The sequence below is a fragment of the Pseudophryne corroboree genome, chromosome 1 (assembly GCF_028390025.1).
Source record: "Pseudophryne corroboree isolate aPseCor3 chromosome 1, aPseCor3.hap2, whole genome shotgun sequence".
NCBI lineage: Eukaryota > Metazoa > Chordata > Amphibia > Anura > Myobatrachidae > Pseudophryne > Pseudophryne corroboree.
The window spans coordinates 846,388,172-846,408,666 of NC_086444.1; the positions used below are offsets into that span (position 1 = coordinate 846,388,172).

At 45.3% G+C, this 20,495-nt stretch overlaps 1 long non-coding RNA gene across 2 annotated transcripts in view; it reads left to right on the forward strand.

Moving 5' to 3' along the window:
• The window catches only part of LOC134912715 (uncharacterized), a 49,694-nt gene that overhangs the window by 25,162 nt on the left and 4,037 nt on the right, over positions 1 to 20,495 (forward strand). The window contains exon 2 of one of the 2 annotated variants that reach the window (XR_010176981.1): positions 859 to 1,022. The exons of the other annotated variant lie outside the window; for it this stretch is intronic. This is a non-coding gene — a long non-coding RNA (uncharacterized LOC134912715). The remainder of the gene's footprint in view (positions 1 to 858; positions 1,023 to 20,495) is intronic. 2 annotated transcript variants of the gene reach the window in all.

Genomic DNA, 20,495 nt, shown 5'->3' on the forward strand with positions numbered 1-20,495 from the left:
CCACATACTGTTTACATTAAAATTATTGATACATGGTAGTAGCACCATTGCAGTATAAGCTAAAAAGAAATTCTTAGCTTTTCCACATTGTAATTAAATATATGACAACGCAAAAAAAATTTACGAATTGAGGAGATATTAATTAATATATATATATATATATATATATATATACACACACACACACGTAAAGATTAAAATTGCGCCACATGTATGATAAACAGATATGTTGTTTGGAGAACTAGTTGCTATGACACTCCCTATGCTACTAGCGGGGCGTCTGCTATTACCCTCAAATTATAGGGGTGGTAAACCCCTAAAGACAATGTAGGAATAGGAGGAGATGAGGGTTCGTAGCGACCTTGGTGTCAGTAAGGTAAAAACTAGCAGTAAGTTTAAAAAGTTGAAAACTATTTATTCACATAAAAATTCAAACATAAGAGAGATACATAAAAAATGGGACAATTTAAAACACAACTGAACTAAAAGCACCAAATAAAAGAGTATAAAAGATCCTTATCTTAGAGAGAGGTAGCAGAATGCTGGATTTGTTCTTCACATCGTAGATCAGGTCTGAACTAGCCCCTTAGATCCTGTCCTGGAGATAAAAGTTTCAGGACTCTATTATATGCTTGGTAGGAAATTATTTTCCATCATACAGAAAGACTTGAATTACTTGATCAGACAATCCTTGGAGATTTGAATGGAGCTGTGGCCCCTGATGTAATAGACCCAATCTGGTTGGTAATACCTACAACATTTCTATTGCCATTCACACAACAGCTGAAACCCTGCTTTTCTCATCCAATAAGGTAGCATTGATACTTCCTCCACATACTATTTTCTGATTTCTTTCAGCGTGTGAGCGATATCATAGGCAAGGGTGGCAACTGGCAACACATAAACCAAATGAGAACCCATCTATGCCCTGCATCACTGAAAGATGATAGCTGGAGAAGAAAAAGACAGCTTTGTACTTGAATTTTGAACTGTACTACAGCCCCTATCTGGAGCTGCCCCTGGTACGTAGAATTTCCTTGAATTCATCTGGGGGTTGAGCTTTCAGCTTTGTGGCTCTGACTGTCAGAAACTCTCTTCCCTGCAGTATGAGAATCCCCCACCCTGGAATTCTTCAAAAACAGACCCAAGGCTTACCCATTTACTCAAGCATTTCTCTAATATCTACTGTTTGTGTATTTTGTGGTGTAAAGGCAAATGTAAAGCACTTTGAGTCCTATTAGAAAAAAAAGTGCTGCATAAATAACATTATTATTATTATTATTATTGCTTGCTTGTTTCTTTATATGAGTCATGTGAGTTACAAGAACCTTTGTGAACGTCCTTGCTAAACCAGATGGGAACTGGAAGTGTTTTCCAAGGACACCGAAATAAACACCACTCTGACATTGCCACCTGTTTGGGACATGGAAGTAGGTGTTCTTCAAATCTATAGAAGCCAGGACATCATCATTTCTTTATACCCGCTAGAATTGAGTTAAAGGTTTCCATGCACTATTGTTTTATTTGGACAAACGTGTTCCTTTATTTGAAATCCAGTATTGTCCTGAAATCCCCCAGGGTTTCCTTGCCAGGAACAGACTAAAGAAAATCCTTCCTTTCTTTCTGACAGATGTACAGGTGTTACCACTTGCACATTGATCCGTTTTCTTAAACTGTCTTCCGAATCGATGATTTCTACTGTTGGAAGTGGAATGTCCCACGTCATGAATCCATTCATCCTGGGGACTTCCATGAATTTTATCTGGTACCCATGGGATACCAACTCCAATAGCCAACTGTCCTGAACAATATATTCCCATGTTTTGGCAAATCTCACTACCTTGTCTCCAGTGGAATAGTTGTGTGAGATGTTGTAGTTAATGTTGCTTTGGATTGAATCTCCTGTAGGTCTGATGAAAGTACTGTATTGTCACTCCTGAAGAATATCTTCTATGTAACCTGTTTTATAACCTTTGACATCACTGTCTGGGAGACAGGACTGGATACCTAATCCACTTTTCTTGTGGTAGTCTTCAGACTTACTTCCCATCATTTTCTGTTTCAAGTTTACTTTCCAGTAGTAATGAATCCTCATAAGCTATAAATTGCTAATCTATTCTTAGACTGCGCATTTGCAGAGCAAGAAACCAACCATAATCCTCTTCTATCCACTATACCAGCAGACATAGATTTTTCATCCAGAAATCTCATCACATCACAAATTTTTCACCGCTTTTCTGCATTATTTCAAAATTATTATTTTTATATGTTCTCCTTTAAATATGCACGCACAGATAAAACTCCACAGTCTTAAGCCTTGGAAAAGGAAGCCATTGCAATTTTTGAACACCACCTGTAGACATGCAATTTTTAAAAAGATGTTTTGATCATTCTATCCATTACATCATTACCTAAAGCTCCATGCTGTAGAGCAGGCCTGACCAACCTGTGGCTCTCTAGCTGTTGTGAAACTACACATCCCAGCATGCCCTGCCACAGTTTTGCTATTAGGGAAAGTTAAAACGATGGCATGGGCATGCAGGGAAGTGTAGTTTCACAACAGCTGGAGAGCCACAGGTTGGCCAGGCCTGCTGTAGAGGAATGATTCCTTTCAGACATAAATTTTCACCTCAGTATCCACTCTGTGTACTGCACACCAATACGAAAAACTGTGGCTCCTTAACAGGAGACATGCATACAATTCTAGCAAGACTGTCTTGCTGTTTATCCAAATTTTGTCGGTCTTCTATCACAATTTCTTTCATATTCTTGTGTACATGAAAGACTTTTCGTCTTTGATACATCCTCACACAGGTCCTGTTCATAATTCTGCTCAGAAACCTACCTGTAGTTGAGACTTATGTTTTTCAGCATACTCCACAAATTCTATATTAAATATTCTTCACAAATTCACCAGAGTTTTTACTAGAAAAAAAAACCTCAAAATCTTCTTCTAAACCATGGGGGTAATTCCAAGTTGATCGCAGCAGGATTTTTGATAGCAATTGGGCAAAACCATGTGCACTTCAGGGGGGGCAGATATAACATTTGCAGAGAGAGTTAGATTTGGGTGGGTTATTTTATTTCTGTGCAGGGTAAATACTGGCTGCTTTATTTTTACACTGCAAATTAGATTGCAGATTGAACACACCCCACCCAAATCTAACTCTCTCTGCACATGTTATATCTGCCTCCCCTGCAGTGCACATGGTTTTGCCCAATTGCTAACAAAAATCCTGCTGCGATCAACTTGGAATTACCCCCCATATACAGAAGACACTGCACCATAATCAAAGTTAATTTGGGACCTGGTTTATTATGCTAGCGATTTCTTTGTCCACTCCATAATTTCCTGAAGCTGGCTAAAAGCAGTTTCAGGCTCCTGAACGTAATCATTACAGAATACAATTCTTGAATCCCAAAGAAAAAATCTTTTAACCCACTTGTATCTCATTAGATGCTTCTTTTACAACCCATTGTTGGTGATGGCACATTGCAGATTTAATGTATGCCAACATAAAGATCTTTACTAATGTAATAAACATAATTAAGAAACCCATCTAATGAGAACTTAACCCTGTTTGGGAGCTGACCAGCTGTTGTGTGGAAGGCTCCATGACCATGCAGTTTGATTCATGCAATGCCACAATGCTTAGTACAAATGCAAGGTGCCATTTTAAGGTCCGTAGACCTTTGACAGGCAAGGAGCATGCAAAGACAAACCCGCACAGTACCCTGGTCTAGCCATGTCACCTTTAGTGTGTGGCTGCATATTACCCCACTTCACTGCAGCTGGACATTGTATGGGGACTGCTTCTAGCAAATTTTCCCAACTGACTGTCACTGTACCTCGATAAGCTGTCTATGTTCCCTAGTCGCAGGGTCTGTCCAACTGCCAAATTTGCTGGTCTGTGAACCCTCCAGTCATAGGGGTATATTCAATTAGGGTCGAAAGCTGCCGTCTGTCGAAAAGATGTCAGTTTTCGACTTTTTAAGGTCGAATCGTGATTCGACCTACTCAATCCCAGCTGTTTTTATTCAACAAGTTGGGGAATTCGACTTGTCGAATAGTACGTGAATCGGCGGTATAGCTGCCGATTCACGTACTTTTGAGGGAAACGGGGCCAAATTCGACAGGATTTGGCCCCGTTTCCGACCATCTCAGTCCTACATCAAAAAATGTTGGACTGAGATGAGGGACTGTGGAGGAGAGGGGGAGAGTCGCAGGGAGACGGGGGAGAGTCGCGGGGAGCCAGGTGGACGCTGCTGTGAGCGGCGGCTGTGATGCGGGGACGGGGAGCGGAGCAGAGGGGGGCGGGGGGGGGGGGGAGTAGCACTACAGCAGCGGTTATATAACTCTCCCCCAGCTAGCTCCTGCATCTCAATTCGACTTTTTTAAAATTCGAATTGAGATGACATTGAATAGCCCAAGTCGGATCCATTTTGACAAATGAATGTCGGAATGGATCCGACTTCAATTGAATATACCCCATAGACTCTGCTGGCCGCAGCAGCGGGGAAGTCAGTGGGTTGCTCCAGTGAGCTTTCAAACATTTTGGGAGTGATATACCCAGTATATAACCCTGCCACAGACTGCGTATCAAAGAGGCTCATTGCTGTACTAAGATTATGATTATGAGGTAAGTCCTTAAGATCACAAAATACAAACTTCCCAACACCAAGTCTTTTTAAGAGCCAGGAAAATAGAGAGACTAGGTGAAATAAGAGGCGCTAGGATAAATACCGACCAGGTCAAAAACCTAGGAGATGGGTCACTAACCCAAGGTAATGGCTGCCATGGAGGAGCAAAGAAACATTGTTTAGATTTGATTAACTACACTGGATCAAAACACTACATTTCTGATACCATGTCTTATGGGGAGAGGAGACCAAGAGTAGCTGATGGCCTTAGTGCACAACGCTATTCTTGGCAACAAACAAAAACAGTTTGCTTGATTTGGAGCAAATCTGATCTGAAATATCACCATTTTTAGCAACTGTGTATACGTTAGAGCCTACATGCGCAACTATGGGCAATTTAGAGTTATACGCATCTCCACTTGCAGCTGAGTGGCTGTAGCTGGGCGTGTAGATGGAAATGTAGGCTATTCACAGGTGTGTACACAGAGATCTCTTGCACCAAGCATAGTGCTAGCGCAAGTGCCAATAATGTTTGCGGCTGCTTTCACAGGCAAATGGAAAGGGGCTGTGTGGCCAACTCTGAATACAGGCAGAGATCAGCATTTATTTCCAAGCATACAATGTGCCAGAAATATGTAGAACTCTGAATCAAGCCCAGTATTTCACCACAACAACCTCATGCCATTCAACAAGCACAGTAGTGAAGGGGTGAAAAGTAGGGTGGATATCATGCAGAATACTGTATATTGTGCATTATTTGTCACAGAATAGCAATGTGTTAGGATTTGGTGAACACTTGAAGAATTAATAATTAGGGCTTCAAATGTAAAAAAAAAAAAAAAAAAAGGATAAATTAATTCAATTTCATGCGTGATACACAGAAAGTTATATACACAATTGTAGCATGGGTCCATAATCCCATCATGTTGAATGTCAGCCCTGCATTTATCATATGGAAAAAAAGAAAATGTGAATGCGCTGATAACGGCAGCCATTATAGGGGTGGTCAGACCCCTAAGGTTATATTCAGAAAAAACAATAGAGTACTGGCGCCAGCAGTTGTTCCAATAATTAAAAAGGACGTTTTACATTAAAAAAAATAATTTGTTATAAATTCATAAAAAAGGAGATTTATGGTAAGAACTTACCTTCGTTAAATCTCTTTCTGCGATGTACACTGGGTTCCGCAGGGAATTACATCAGGGTGTAGAGTTGGATCTTAATCCGAGGCACCAACAGGCTAAAAGCTTTGACTGTTCCCAGGATGCTTAGCGCCGCCTCCTCTATAACCCCGCTTCCGTGCACAGGAGCTCAGTTGTGTTAACCAGTCCAATGCAGTAGCAGGTAAAAGAGATAACACCACATTCTCACGACAGGAGAAGGTATCAGCGGCTAATGCCATACAAACCCAAAGAAGCCAAGTGCGTCAGGGTGGGCGCCCTGTGGAACCCAGTGTACTTCGCAGAAAAAGATTTAACATAGGTAAGTTCTCACCATAAATCTCCTTTTCTGCAGCGGGGTACACTGGGGTTCCACAGGGATAACATCGGGGATGTCCTAAAGCAGTTCCTCATGGGAGGGGATGCACTGTAGCTGGCACAAGAACCCGGCGTCCAAAGGAGGCATCCTGGGAGGCGGAAGTATCGAAGGTTTAGAACGTTATGAACGTGTTCACTGAGGACCACGTAGCCACCTTGCACAATTGTTCAAGGGTCGCACCATGGCGGGCCACCCAAGAAGGTCCAACAGACCGAGTAGAATGGGATTTGATGGTAGCAGGAGCTGGAAGGCCAGCCTGTACATAAGCATGTGCAATCGCCATTCTAATCCATCTGGCCAGGGTCTGCTTATTAGCAGGCCAGCCACGTTTATGAAAACCAAAAAGGACAAACAAGAGAATCAGATCTCCTAAGGCAGGCATGTCCAAACTGCGGCCCTCCAGCTGTTGAGAAACTACACATCCCAGCATGCCCTGACACAGCTTTAGCATTCTCTGACAGCAAAACTGTGTCAAGGCATGCTGGGATATGTAGTTTCACATCAGCTGGAGGGCCACAGTTTGGACATGCCTGTCCTAAGGGAAGTAGTTATCTGCAGTTATCTTCACATAAATACGGAGAGCCTGTACCACATCCAAAGACTCTTTGGAGGACAAACCTGGAGAGGTAAAGACTGGAACCACAATCTCTTGGTTAAGGGGGAATGATGACACCACCTTAGGTAGATAACCAGGGCGAGTTCTAAGAACCGTCCGGTCACGGTGAAGAATCAGAAAAGGTGACCGACAGGACAAGGTACCCAAGTCTGAAACCCGTCTAGCAGAGGCAATAGCCAGCAGAAACAGGACCTTCAGAGTAAGCCACTTAAGGTCCACATACTCAAGAGGTTCAAACGGAGACTCTTGTAAGACATCCAGAACAACCGACAAATCCTAAAGAGCCACAGGCGGGACATAGGGAGGTTGCATCCGTAACACACCCTGAGTAAATGTATGAACATCAGGCAGAGTCACAATTTTTCTCTGAAACCATATCGACAAGGCAGAAATATGCACCTTGAGGGAGGTCAGATGAAGGCCTAAGTCCAGGCCTTGTTGCAGGAAGGCCAAAAGTTTGGCAGTACTGAACTTGTATATGTCATAATTATTAGTCGCACACCAAGCGAAGTAAGAATTCCAGACCCTATGGTAAATCCGAGCAGACGCCGGCTTACGGGCCTTCAACATAGTTTGAATGACCGCCTCAGAAAAACCTTTGGCCCTCAGGACGGAAGCTTCAAGAGCCACGCCGTCAAAGCCAGCCGGGCCAAATCCTGGTAGACACAAGGGCCCTGAACTAGGAGGTGTGGGCACTGCGGAAGTAGAAGAGGACACTAATCGAGAGACTCTGTAGGTCTAAGAACCAATGCCACCTGGGCTATGCTGGAGCGATTAGAAGTAGTATTCCTCCTTCTTGCTTGAACTTCCTTATCACCCTGGGCAGAAGAGACACCGGAGGGAACATGTACGGCAGCCGAAAGTTCCATGGAATTGGCAGTGCGTCCACGAATGCTGGTTGAGGATCCCTTGTCCTTGCTCCAAAGACCGGAACCTTGTGATTGTGTCAAGACGCCATCAGGTCTACATTTGGTAGGCCCCACTTGTCCACTAGGAGTTGAAAGACTTCTGGATGAAGACTCCACACTCCGGCGTGAACGTCCTGACGACTGAGGAAGTCCGCTTCCCAGTTGAGGACTCCCGGAATGAACACTGCCGATATGGTTGGCAGATAGCATTCCACCCAATGAAGAATCTTTGACACTTCCATCATTGCCATGTGGCTTCGAGTGCCGCCCTGATGATTTATGTACGTCACCGTGGTCTGACTATACTTGAACAGGCCTGATCTGTACCAGAGGCAGGGCTAGTGTCAACGCATTGAACACCGCCCGCATTTCCAGAATGTTTATCGGGAGGAGAGATTCCTCCCTGGTCCACCGACCCTGAAGAGAGTATTGCTCCAATACAGTGCCCCAACCCCGCAGACTGGCATCTGTCGTTAAAAGGACCCAGTTGGAGATCCAGAAGGGATGACCCCTGCTCAGTTGCTGGTCCTGGAGCCACCAGGCCAGTGACAAGCGGACCTCCGGATTCAAAGAGATCATTTGAGTTCTGACTCTGTGAGGTAGGCCGTCCCACTTGGAGAGTATTAACCTCTGCAGAGGGCGTGACTGAAATTGAGCGTACTCTACCATGTAGAAAGCAGACACCATGAGGCCTAGTACTTGCATCGCCGAGTGTATTGACACACGTGGGTGAGAGAGGAAGCATCTTATCTTGTCCTGAAGTTTCAGGACCTTCTCCTGAGACAAAAGCAACCGCTAGTTGTGGGTGTCCAATAGCGCTCCCAGGTGCACCAAGCTCTGAGCAGGGACCAGGGAAGACTTCTTCCAGTTGATGAGCAACCCGTGGGCTTGCAGGAATTGGACCGTCAGCTCCAGATGACGAAGAAGAACCTCCGGAGAGTTTGCCAGGATCAACAAGTCGTCCAGATACGGCAGGATCCTGATACCCTGACAGCGGAGTACAGCCCTCATAACCACCATGACCTTGGTGAAGATCCATGGAGCTGTGTTCAGACCAAAAGGTAAGCCCTGGAATTGAAAATGTAGGTTGCCAATAGCAAACCGCAGGTATTGCTGATGCGACGCTGCAATAGGTATATGCAGGTAAGCATCCTGAATGTAAAGGGATACCATATAGTCCTTGGGCTCCTAAGCCAGAAGAGTTTCCATACGGAATTTTGAAACTCACAAATTTGTTCAAAGACTTGAGGTTGAGAATGGGTTGGAAAGATCCATTTGGCTTCGGAACTAGGAACAGCGTTGAATAGTACCCCCTGCCTGTCTGAGTTAGATGCACCGGCCCTATCACTTCCGTGTCCAGGAGGGATTGTACCACCAGATGGAGAGTTTTTGCTTTTACTGGGTCCGAAGGGACATTTGTTGAGCAAAACTGGCGAGGGGGACGTTTTTTGAAAGAGATGGCATATCCGTGAGTGATGACTTCCCTTACCCAGGCGTCTGAAGTGGTCTGTAACCATACCTGAGCAAACCGTAGAAGTCGGCCACCCACCCTGGGATCCCCCAGAGGGAGGCCCGCCCCGTCATGCAGCAGGCTTATCTGTTTTGGAAGCAGGCTGACAGGCAGCCCAAGCACGTTTAGGTTTGGGCTTAGTGGATTTGGAAGTGCGAGCCTGTTTCGGGTATGCCCGACCCTTTGCTTTACGTGGCGGTCGAAAGGAAGTACTCTTAGCCTTCGGAGCTGAAGTAGTACTAGGTAGACATGCAGTCTTAGCAGATACTAAGTCAGCAACAATCTTATTGAGGTCTTCCCCAAAAAGAATGTTTCCCTTAAAAGGGATAATCTCCAAGGTCCAGATCTACAGACCAGGACCGCAACCAGAGAATCCGGCGAGCCAGAATAGACGTAGTTGACGCTTTGGCCACCAGGATACCTGCATCAGATGCTGCCTCCTGTATATAATGAGAGGCTGTAATAATGTATGAAAGACACTGTCTAGCATTATGAGGAAAATTAGACAGTAGTTCCGCTTCAACTTCCTGAACCCAGGCCTCTATGGCTTTAGCAGCCCAAGAGGCCGCAATAGTAGGCCTAAGCACAGCTCCAGCAAGAGTGTAAATAGATTTCAAGCAACCCTCTACTCGTTTATCCATTGTTTCCTTCAAGGAGGTGATGGTAGTGACAGGCAGAGCAGATGACACCACCAGACGTGCGACTTGTGAGTCCACCGGTGGCGGTGTTTCCCAATTTTAACTTAACTGTGCAGTGAGGGGATAATTAGCTAGCATCTTCTTAGACAGGGAGAATTTATTTCCTGGATATTCCCAGGATTCCTGACGTATGTCAACTAAGTGGTCAGAATGAGGTATAACCAATTTAGTAACCTTCTGACGCTTAAACTTATCTGGTTTCTTAGAGGTAGCTGGGGGTTCTTCGTTATCATCAATTTGAAGAATTAGCCTGATAGCCTCCAAAAGGTCAGGAACATCCACTAATATAGTAGACTCCCCATCAGAAGCATCTGCATCAGTGTCTGAGGGGTCAGTATATGCGCCATCTACATCAGATAAAGTATCTGAAACATGAGCGGATTGTGAGGACGTTATGGCCTGTTTTGACAACCCCTTGGTGTCAGGCGGGCGAGGGTTAGGATTTTGCTTGACTAAAGACTGATTTAATTGCTGTAACTGAGAGGATCGAGTATTTGCCAATGGCTGATTAACAGCAGGGACAATATGTGGCAGTAATGGCACAGGAGGTCCCACAGGGGGCGCAAATCTAGTTACAAGCGTAGTCAGTAAATTAGAAAATGTAGCCCACGGCTGGTCATGATTTGCCCACGTTGCTGTGGACTGACTAAGGGGTAAAAAAACACCCTGTACCTGAACCCTCAGCCGCAATATTTTCCTCAGAGACATCTATGGCATTAGCACTGCAGGGTGCAGGATTAGCCATAGAATTATCACCCTGTGTAGCAAACCTGATATAAAAGCGTAACCGTAGGGTGAAATAGTACAATATAAGCAGACAAAGTACCTTACAAAAATCCCCCTGTATAGTGTGACTGCAAGCAAAGCACACACGGAGAATTTAAGAGGTATATGGTGACTGTAAAACACAAAGAAAAATACCAAAGGCGTATATCCTGTGAAACACTAGATTATAGGAAAACCCTGAAGCACTTAGCCCCTCTCAGGGTACAGAATATAGGGATAGCAGTATATGTGAGATACACAGAATGGAAATTACACAGCAGCTATTGGCACACACACAGTCACATGTACAATGCAGAAATGATCACAAATAACAATAAAACTGCACTGGACTAGCAATACTAAGTAACTGCACTACAAAGTAAAGCAATGTATAAATAGGGATATAACAATGCACAGTAAAGACTGGATGTATATCACAGGGTACTTGTACTAAATAACCCTGAATGTAAGCACTTGTTCTTAACTAACACTGTCTAAAGACATGTAGAATACTTAAGTGTCCTGTAAATGCACAGCGCCAATTTATAGCAGGGATGGAGATCCGGGTCCAAGAATATGCTTTGAATGGTGGAGATGAAGTGGTTGCAAATGAGTCCAGATTATGCCAGAAGAGATGATACGGAGATGATTGGTTCTATTTCCATGCAAGCAGACTCAACGCATTTCGCTGCTAAAATTGCTGCCAGCTTCCTCAGCAGCATGCTACCAGCGAAACTTCATCTCCACCGTTCAAAACATATTCTTGGACCTGGATCTCCATCCCTGCTATAAATTGGATCTCTGCATTCACCGAGATACCTATGGGTCTGCACCTATGGATCAGGTAAAACGATTGCTTAAGAAGGATTCTTTAATTCTATGTGGAACAAGCCCAGCCAGTTATGTGAACAAGCGTCTTATTAAGGAGAACATTGTGGCTTCTACTTTCCAACAAGCTCCATTGTATTTTATATTGATTTTTGTGGCAATCATTCCCACTTTTTTTCTTTTTAGGAATTTATAATAATTTTTTTTTTTTTTTAATGTAAAACATCCTTTTTAATTATTGGAACAACTGCTGGCGCCAGTACTCTATTGTTTTTTTCTGCATTTATCATATGTATCAATGACTTAATGCATGTTCAAGACCATGCATTATTACGTTTGCATTCCGTTAACTTCGGCACTTTAAGTCTTTTCATCATTGTGAACTGGCTCCTCCCTCTATGCCCCTCCTCCAGACCTCTATATAGGAACTGTGCCCTAGGAGACAGACAACTTCGAGAGAAGAATTTACATTAAACTAATGGCGAGATTCACACCAGCTCACACCATACAAAACATGCCGCCTAACATGGCTTTCAACAATAACCCATACTAACGTGCATGCATAACGCAACAGCTGTGAACATCTTAACACATAAGAACCTGTGTAAAAAGATAAAACTTAATTCTGCAGGAAAAATGAGCACTGGGCGGGCGCACAGCATCCTCTATGGACTACGAGAAAAGGATTTACCGGTAGGTAATTAAAATCCTATTTTCTCTTACGTCCTAGAGGATGCTGGGGTCCATTTTAGTACCATGGGGATGTACCAAAGCTCCCAGTATGGGCGGAAAAGTGCTAATGTTCCTGCAGAACTGACTGACCAAACTGAAGGTCGTCAGCAGCCAAGGTGTTAAACCTGTAAAACTTAGCAAACGTGTTTGCCCCTGACCAAGTAGCTGCTCGGCAAATTTGCAACGCCGAGACACACCGGGCAGCCGCCCAGGAAGAACCCACTTTCCTTGTAGAGTGGGCCTTTACCGAACTCGGTACTGGCAATCCTGCCGTGGAATAAGCGTGCTGAATGGTACCTCTGATCCAGCGTGCAATAGTCTGCATAGAAGCAGGACCCCCAATCTTGTTGGGGTCATAGAGGACAAATAAAGATTCTGTTTTCCTTATCCGAGCCGTTCTTGCAACATAAGTCCTCAACGCTCTGACGACACCCAAGGACTTTGAAACGGCTGAGGTGTCAGAAGCCACTGGCACCCCCACATGTTGGTTGATATGGAAATAAGACACAACCTTTGGAAGAAAATGCGGCCGCAGTTCAGCTCTATCTTCATGAAAAATCAGATAAGGACTCTTGTGTGACAGAGCCCCTAATTCAGACACTCGTCTGCCTGAGGCAAAGGCCAACAGCATGACCACTTTCCAAGTGAGAAAATACAACTCTACCTCTTGTAGATGCTCAAACCAGTCCGATTTAAGGAACTGCAACACCACCTTTCCTGGCCAGAATAAGTGTGGGAATGACTTCATTGGAAATACCCTTACGGGCTAGGATCTGGCGCTCAACAGCCATGCCGTCAAACACAGCCGCTGTAAGTCTTGATAAACAAATGGCCCCTGCTGAAGCAGGTCCTCGCGAAGAGGAAGAGGCTGAGGATCTTCCAGTAATAACTCCTGAAGATCTGGATACCAAGCCCTCCTTGGCCAGTCTGGAGCAATGAGAATTGCTCGAACCCTTGTTCTTCTGATGATCTTAAGAACTTTTGGTATTAGTGGAAGTGGAGGGAACAGATACACCGACTGAAACACCCACTGGGTCACCAGTGCATCCACTGCTATTGCTTGTCTCTCGACCTGGAACAATATATCTGAAGCTTCTTGTTGAGACGTGATGCCATCATATTTACTTGAGGAGCGCCCCAACGATCTGCTACCTCTGCAAAGACTTCTGGGTGGAGGCCCCATTCTCCTGGATGGAGATTGTGTCTGCTGAGGAAGTCTGCTTCCCAGTTGTCCACTACCGGAATAAAAATTGCCGACAGAACTTTAGCATGTCTTTCTGCCCAGAGGAGTATATTTGTCACCTCTGCCATTGCCGCTCTGCTTTTTGTTCCACCCTGGCAGTTTATGTAAGCTACTGCCGTTACATTGTCTGACTGGATCTGTATGGGACGACCTTGAAGGTGTGCCGCTTGATGAAGGCTGTTGTACACAGTTCTAAATTCCAGAATGTTTATGTGAAGGAGTACTTCTTGACTTGACCATCGTCCTCGGAAGCTTTCCCCTTGCGTGACTGCTCCCCAACCTCAGAGGCTTGCATCTGTGGTCACCAGGATCCAAGTCTGAATCCCGAACCTGCGTCCCTCCAGGAGGTGAGAACTTTGAAGCCACCACAAGAGTGAAATTCTGGCTTTCGTTGACAGGATTATCCTCCAGTGCATGTGTAGGTGCGATCCGGACCACTTGTCCAGTAGGTCCCATTGGAACACCCTGGTGTGGGATCGGCCAAATTGTAGAGCCTCGTAGGCCGCTGCCATCTTCCCCAGCAGGCGGATGCACTGATTAATCGATACGCGTGCTGGTTTTAAAACTTGTTTGACCATCCTCTGGATCTCCAGAGCCTTTTCCACCGGTAGGAATACTTTCTGTGCTTTCGTGTACAATATCATTCCCAGAAATGATAACCTCATTGTGGGTTCCAATTGTGATTTTGGAAGGTTTATGATCCAACCGTGCTGTTGAAGCACCGTCAGGGAAAGTGCAATGTTCTGCACTAGTTTCTTCCTGGATCTCGCTTTTATGAGTAGATCGTCCAAGTATGGGATGACTGACTCCTTTCTTGCGAAGAAGAACCATCATCTCCACCATCACCTTGGTGAATATTCTCGGAGCCGTGGAGAGCCGGAAAGGCAATGTTTGGAACTGGTAGTGGCAGTCCTGCACCGCAAACCTCAGGTATGCCTGATGCGGCGGGTAGATGGGAACATGTAAATAAGCATTTTTGATGTCCATCAACACCAGAAATTCCTTTTCCTCCAAGCTGGAGATCACCGCTCTCAGGGATTCCATCTTGAATTTGAACCTTTTCAAATAAAAGTTCAGAGTCTTTAGGTTTAAAATCGGTCTGACCGAGCCATCCGGTTTCGGCACTACAAACAGGCTTCAATAAAACCCTTCTTCCTGTTGTGACACAGGAACTAAGGAAATTACGTTGTCTTGACATAATTTCTGTATTGCGCACTGCACTTTTGCTCTGTCCTGAACAGAAGCTGGTAAGGCTGATTTGAAAAATCAGCATGGGGAAGGTCCTGAAATTCCAATTAGTACCCTTGGGATACTATCTGCAATACCCAAGGATCCAGATCTGAGTGAACCCAGACCTGGCTGAAAGACAGTAGATGTGCCCCCACCCGATCGTACTCCCGCAGGGGAGCCCCAGCATCATGCTGAGGTTTTAGCAGAAGTAGCTGTTGACTTCTGCTCCTGCGAGCCTGATGGTGTTGTAGATTTTTTACCTCTTCCTCGACCTCTTTCTGCGAAGAAGGGGGTACCCTTTGCCTTTTTGGACCGAAAGGATTGCATCGTATGAGAATGTAATCCTTTCCTAGGTGGAGCAGCTGTGGAAGGCAGAAATGCTGACTTGCCTGATGTAGTTGTTGAAATCATGGCATCCAGCTGGTCTCCAAAGAGGACTTCTCCATTGTAAGGAAGTGCCTCAATATTCTTTTTTGATTCTGCATCAGCATTCCATTGGCGGAACCATAGCACCCTGTGGGCTGAAATCGCCATAGCGGAGGATCTTGAACTCAGCAACCCAATATCCTTCATAGCTTCAACTAAGTTACCTGCAACATCTTTGATATGGCCGAGAGTTAGGACTATTTCATCCCTGTCAACTGTGTCTATGTTAACAAGCAAGTTGTCAGACCATTTTTCCACTGCATTACCTACCCACGCACAAGCAATGGTGGGCCTGAGCACTGTTCCGTTAGCAGTATATATGGATTTTAGGGTTGTTTCTAATGTACGGTCAGCGGGATCTTTTACAGAGGCTGCACCAGGGGCAGGCAAAACAATTTTCTTAGACAGGCGAGAAACTGAGGTGTCTATCATTGGGGGGTGTCTCCCATTTGTGCTGGTCTTCCTCAGGGAAAGGGTACGTTACACGTATCCTTCTGGGAAGGGTAAATTTCTTCTCAGGATTAGCCCAGGATTCTTCAAAGAACGCATTCAAATTCTTTGAAGGCGGAAAAGTCACAACCTGCTTTTTATTTAATTTAAAATAATCCTTTTTCTCTGGGACCAGTGTTGTTTCAGGAAACTCCAACACTTCCTTTATAGCAACTATCATACATTGTATGCTTTTGGCTAATTTGGGGTCTACCCCTCTCAAATCCCCAGTGTCGACGTCAGAGTCGGAATCTGTGTCTGTGTCCCCTTGCATTATCTGGGCCAGAGACCTTTTCTGGGAACTGGATGGGACCAGAGTGGATGATATGGAGGGGTCAGTAAACAGTGCATCCTCCACAGACTGCCTCCAATAGTTAGTCTGTTGTTCAGACTCAGAGAATTTCTTTTGCAACATTCTCACCCACTCCGGCTCCTTCTGAGAGGGAAGGGCCACATTACCCTCTTGTGCATCAAAAATGGGTTCTTCCTGGGAAGAACCCTCCCCAATGTCTGACGTGTTACATACTTGTGTACACACGCGCACACACCCCCTATCACACAGGGGAGCTATTGGGGACAGACCCACACTAAAGTCTGTCAAAGAGACAGGGATCTGACCGTCCACACACTGCGCCTTATTGTGAAAATATTACCCACTTACAGCGCATATACAAATAATAGGTCCACAGACCTAATTATAATGAACACTCTCTGCCCCTTCTATAACACCCTGTACTTGTATCAGCGTTGTCATGAACAGCGTTCAGGAACTTCACACTGGAGTTTCTGGAGGAGAAAATGGCACCCAGTGAGTGTTCTGGCAAGTCTGAGGAGAAGCCCCGCCCTTCAGCCTCAGCAATGTAATATTTATACTGGCTGGGGATGGCACATCAGCGGATGTACATGTATGTACCCTTTTTGCCAGTGAGAGTAAGGTTTTAAAACATGCCCTCAGAGCGCGCCCCCCCCGGCGCTCTGCACCCTTGTGCTGAGACATGGCGCGCAGCTTACCGCCGCTGCGCGTATACCTGTATGCCACCAACGATGACCGGAGGATCCCCTCTCTGCAGGACTCCGGTAATATACTCACCAGCCTTCTGACTCTGTTAGGGGGTGGCAGCAGTGCTGTGGGAGTGAACGCTGGCCAGGCTTGGGCTGTGTTCAGTACCCTTCAGGAGCTAATGGTGTCCTGTCAGCGGAAGCAGAACCATTAACTAATTGAGAAGTTGGTTCCTACTTCCCCCCTAAGTCCCACGAAGCAGGGAAGCTGTTGCCAGCAGCTTCCCTATAAAATAAAAAACCTAAGAAAGTATTTTTCCAGCAAAGCTCTGTAGAGCTCCACTAGTGTGCATCCAGTCTCCTGGGCACATTTTCTAAACTGAGGTCTGGAGGAGGGGCATAAAGGGAGGAGCCAGTTCACACTGTTGAAAAGTCTTAAAGTGCCGAAGGCTCCTGCGGGACAGTCTATACCCCATGGCACTAAAATGGACCCCAGCATCCTCTAGGACGTAAGAGGAATTAGGATTTCTAATAAATTATATATAATCTAGAAGACAGAGCTTAATTTAATGTGAAAGATTAGTAGCCCAAAACAATTATCATTTCACTGCTACAGTGCATCCGGAAAGTATTCACAGCGCTTCACTTTTTCCACATTTTATTTTATGTTACAGCATTATTCCAAAATGGAATTAATTCATTTTTCCCCTCAAAATTCTACACACAATACCCCATAATGACAATGTGAAAAAGTTTTTTTGAGATTTTTGCAAATTTATTAAAATAAAAAAACTAAGAAATCACATGTACATAAGTATTCACAACCTTTGCCATGAAGCTCAAAATTGAGCTCAGGTGCATACTGTTTCCTTGAGATGCTCCTACAGCTTAATTGGAGTCCACCTGTGATAAATTCAGTTGATTGGACATGATTTGGAAAGGCACACACCTGTCTACATAAAGGTCCCACACTTGACAATGCATGTCTGAGCACAAACAAAGCATGAAGTCAAAGGAATTGTCTGTAGACCTCCGAGACAGGATTGTCTCAAGGCACAAATCTGGGGAAGGGTACAGTAAAATGGGATTTTGGTACTTACCGGTAAATCCTTTTCTTGAAGTCTACAGGTGATACTGGGATGGTGAATTACAGTGAGGTATAGATGGGTCCATTGGAGCCAGTGCACTTTAAATTACTTCAACATAGTGTGTGCTAGCTCCTCCCCTCTATCCACCCACCCATCAGGCCAGTCTAGAAAATGTGCCCAAAGGAGACGGAACATACCTCAAGAGGAGGAAAACAGAACAGAACAGCAGGAGAAAACCAGCAACAAAACAAGTAGAACAGAAGACAGCGAAAGCAACACGAATACTCTGACACGTAAACAACACAAACAATATTCAGAAGAGACGAAGCACAGAGGTGGGCACCCAGTATCCCCTATGGTTGGGATGGTGAATTACAGTGGGGACGTCCCAGAGCTCTTATCACGGGTGGGAGTGTGCTGAGATCCCTGCAATACCAAATGACCAGAGTGTCATCAGACGCCAAAGTATTAAAGCCATAAAATTTCACAAACGTGTTGGTACCAGACTAGGTAGCAGCCCTACACAACTGTGAGGCAGAGACTCCTCGAGCAGCCGCCCAAGAAGAACTCACCGACCTGGTGGAATGGGCCGTGCAAAGGCAGAGCCGCAAACGAATAAGCCTGTTGGATAGTGAGTTTGATCCACTGAGCAATAGTTTGTTTGGAAGCTGGGCACCCAATCTTGGTGGCATCATGCAAAACAAAAAGAGCATCTGACTTCAGAGTACGAGCAGATTTGTTGACATAAATACGCAACGTTCGTACCACATCCAAACTGTGAGGTATGCAAGAATCTGCTACAACTGGAAACACAATAGGTTGATTGATGTGAAAAGCCAAGACAACCTTTGGCAGGAACAACTTGCGAGTTCTGAGCTCCGCCCGATCTTCGTGAAACACCAGATAGGGAGGCTTGTATGACAAAGCCCCCAATTCCAAGACTTACCTCGCAGACGCGAGAACCAGCAAGGTAACGGTCTTCCAAGTCAAGTACTTGTCCTCCGCCATGTGTAATGGTTCAAACCAGGAAAACTGGAGGAAACCTCCCTTTCAACTTTCATGCCATGAAACGTAGCTGCTGCAAGTGTGGATAGACGAACGGGCCTTGCTGAAGATGATCTTCCCTCAGCGGCAAGGGCCAGGGGTCATCTACCAATAGGGAGAAGAGATCTGCGTACCAAGCCCTGCTAGGCCAATTCGGGGCGATTAAAATCGCTTGAACCCTCTTTCTTTATTCGCTTTAAGATTCTTGGTAGTAAAGGGAATGGACGTTACAGATAGCCCGTCTGAATTGTCCAGGGCGTTGTCAAAGCGTTCACGGCTGTCGCCTGTGGGTCTCTTGTTCTCGAGCAGTAACACGGAAGCTTTTTGTTGTGTCGAGATGCCATCAGATCTATTTGTGGCCAACCCCATCGGGATACAATCTGTTGGAAGATGTGAGGGTGGAGACCCCATTCCCAGGGTGTAGATCCTGCCTGCTGAGGAAGTTTGCCTCCCAGTTGTCCACTCCCGGAATGAATATGGGCAAAAATTGCTCTGGTATGTCTTTCCACCCAGAGGAGGATCTTCGTGACCTCTCTCATAGCTGCCCTGCTCTTTGTTCCGCCTTGCCGGTTGATGTAGGCCACCGCCATGGCATTGTCTGATTGTATCTGGATGGCCTAATTTTGTAACAGGTGGAACACCTGAAGGAGGGCATTGTAAATTGCCCTTAGTTCCAAGATGTTTATTGGGAGGATGGCTTTGTGTGGTAACCATCTGCCTTGAAACGGAGTCCTCTGTGTTACTGCTCCCCAACCTTGGAGGCTCGCTTCCGTGGTTAACAACAGCCAATTTTGCATTCCGAAGACCCGACCCTCCATGAGATGGGAGGTCTGTAACCACTACAGAAGCAATATTCGTGTTTGTGGTGACAGGCGGACCAGGTGGTGCATGTGGAGATGCGAACCAGACCATTTGTTGAGCAGATCAAGCTGGAAAGTTTGTGCATGGAAACGACCGTACTGTATTGCTTTGTAGAAGGCAATCATCTTTCCGGGCACACGGATACACAGGTGGACTGAAACCCAGTCTGGCTTCAGAACGGACCGTACCATCACTTGAATGGCTGCTGCCTTTTCCGCCGGAAGAAACACCTTCTGAGACACCATGTCCAGAACCATACCAAGAAACTGGAGCCTCTGAGCAGGCTGCAAGTGGGACTTCTGCAGATTGAAAATCCAGCCATGAAGCATCAGTAATCTTTTTGTGAGAACGATACTGTGAAGGAGCTGGTCCCTGGTTGGTGCCTTTATGAGCAAGTCGTCCAGGTATGGAACTACGTTCACTCGCTGCAGACGAAGCAGCAGCATTATCTCCACCATGACCTTTGTAAACACCTGTGGTGCTGACGAAAGACTGAAAGGCAAAGTCTGGAATTGGTAGTGTTCTTCCTTGTGTGCAAACCGTAGAAATGTCTGATGAGGCGGCCATATTGGAATGTAGAGGTAGGCATCCTTTATATCCAAGGATACCAGGAATTCCCCCTCCTCCAGACTGGTGATGACTCCCTGCAGAGACTCCATCTTGAATTTGAAGATCCTGAGGTATGGATTCAGGGACTTCAGGTTCAGTATGGGTTTGACCGGACCATCCGGTTTCTGTACTACAAACAGGTTTGAGTAGTAGCCTTTTTTCCTTTGATGAATGGGAACCAGGATAACTCCTGCTAGCAGAAGTCTGTCTATGGCCTCCTTCGGATTAACAGTTTTTCAGAGGAAACTGGTAAACCGAAAGTGAAAAAC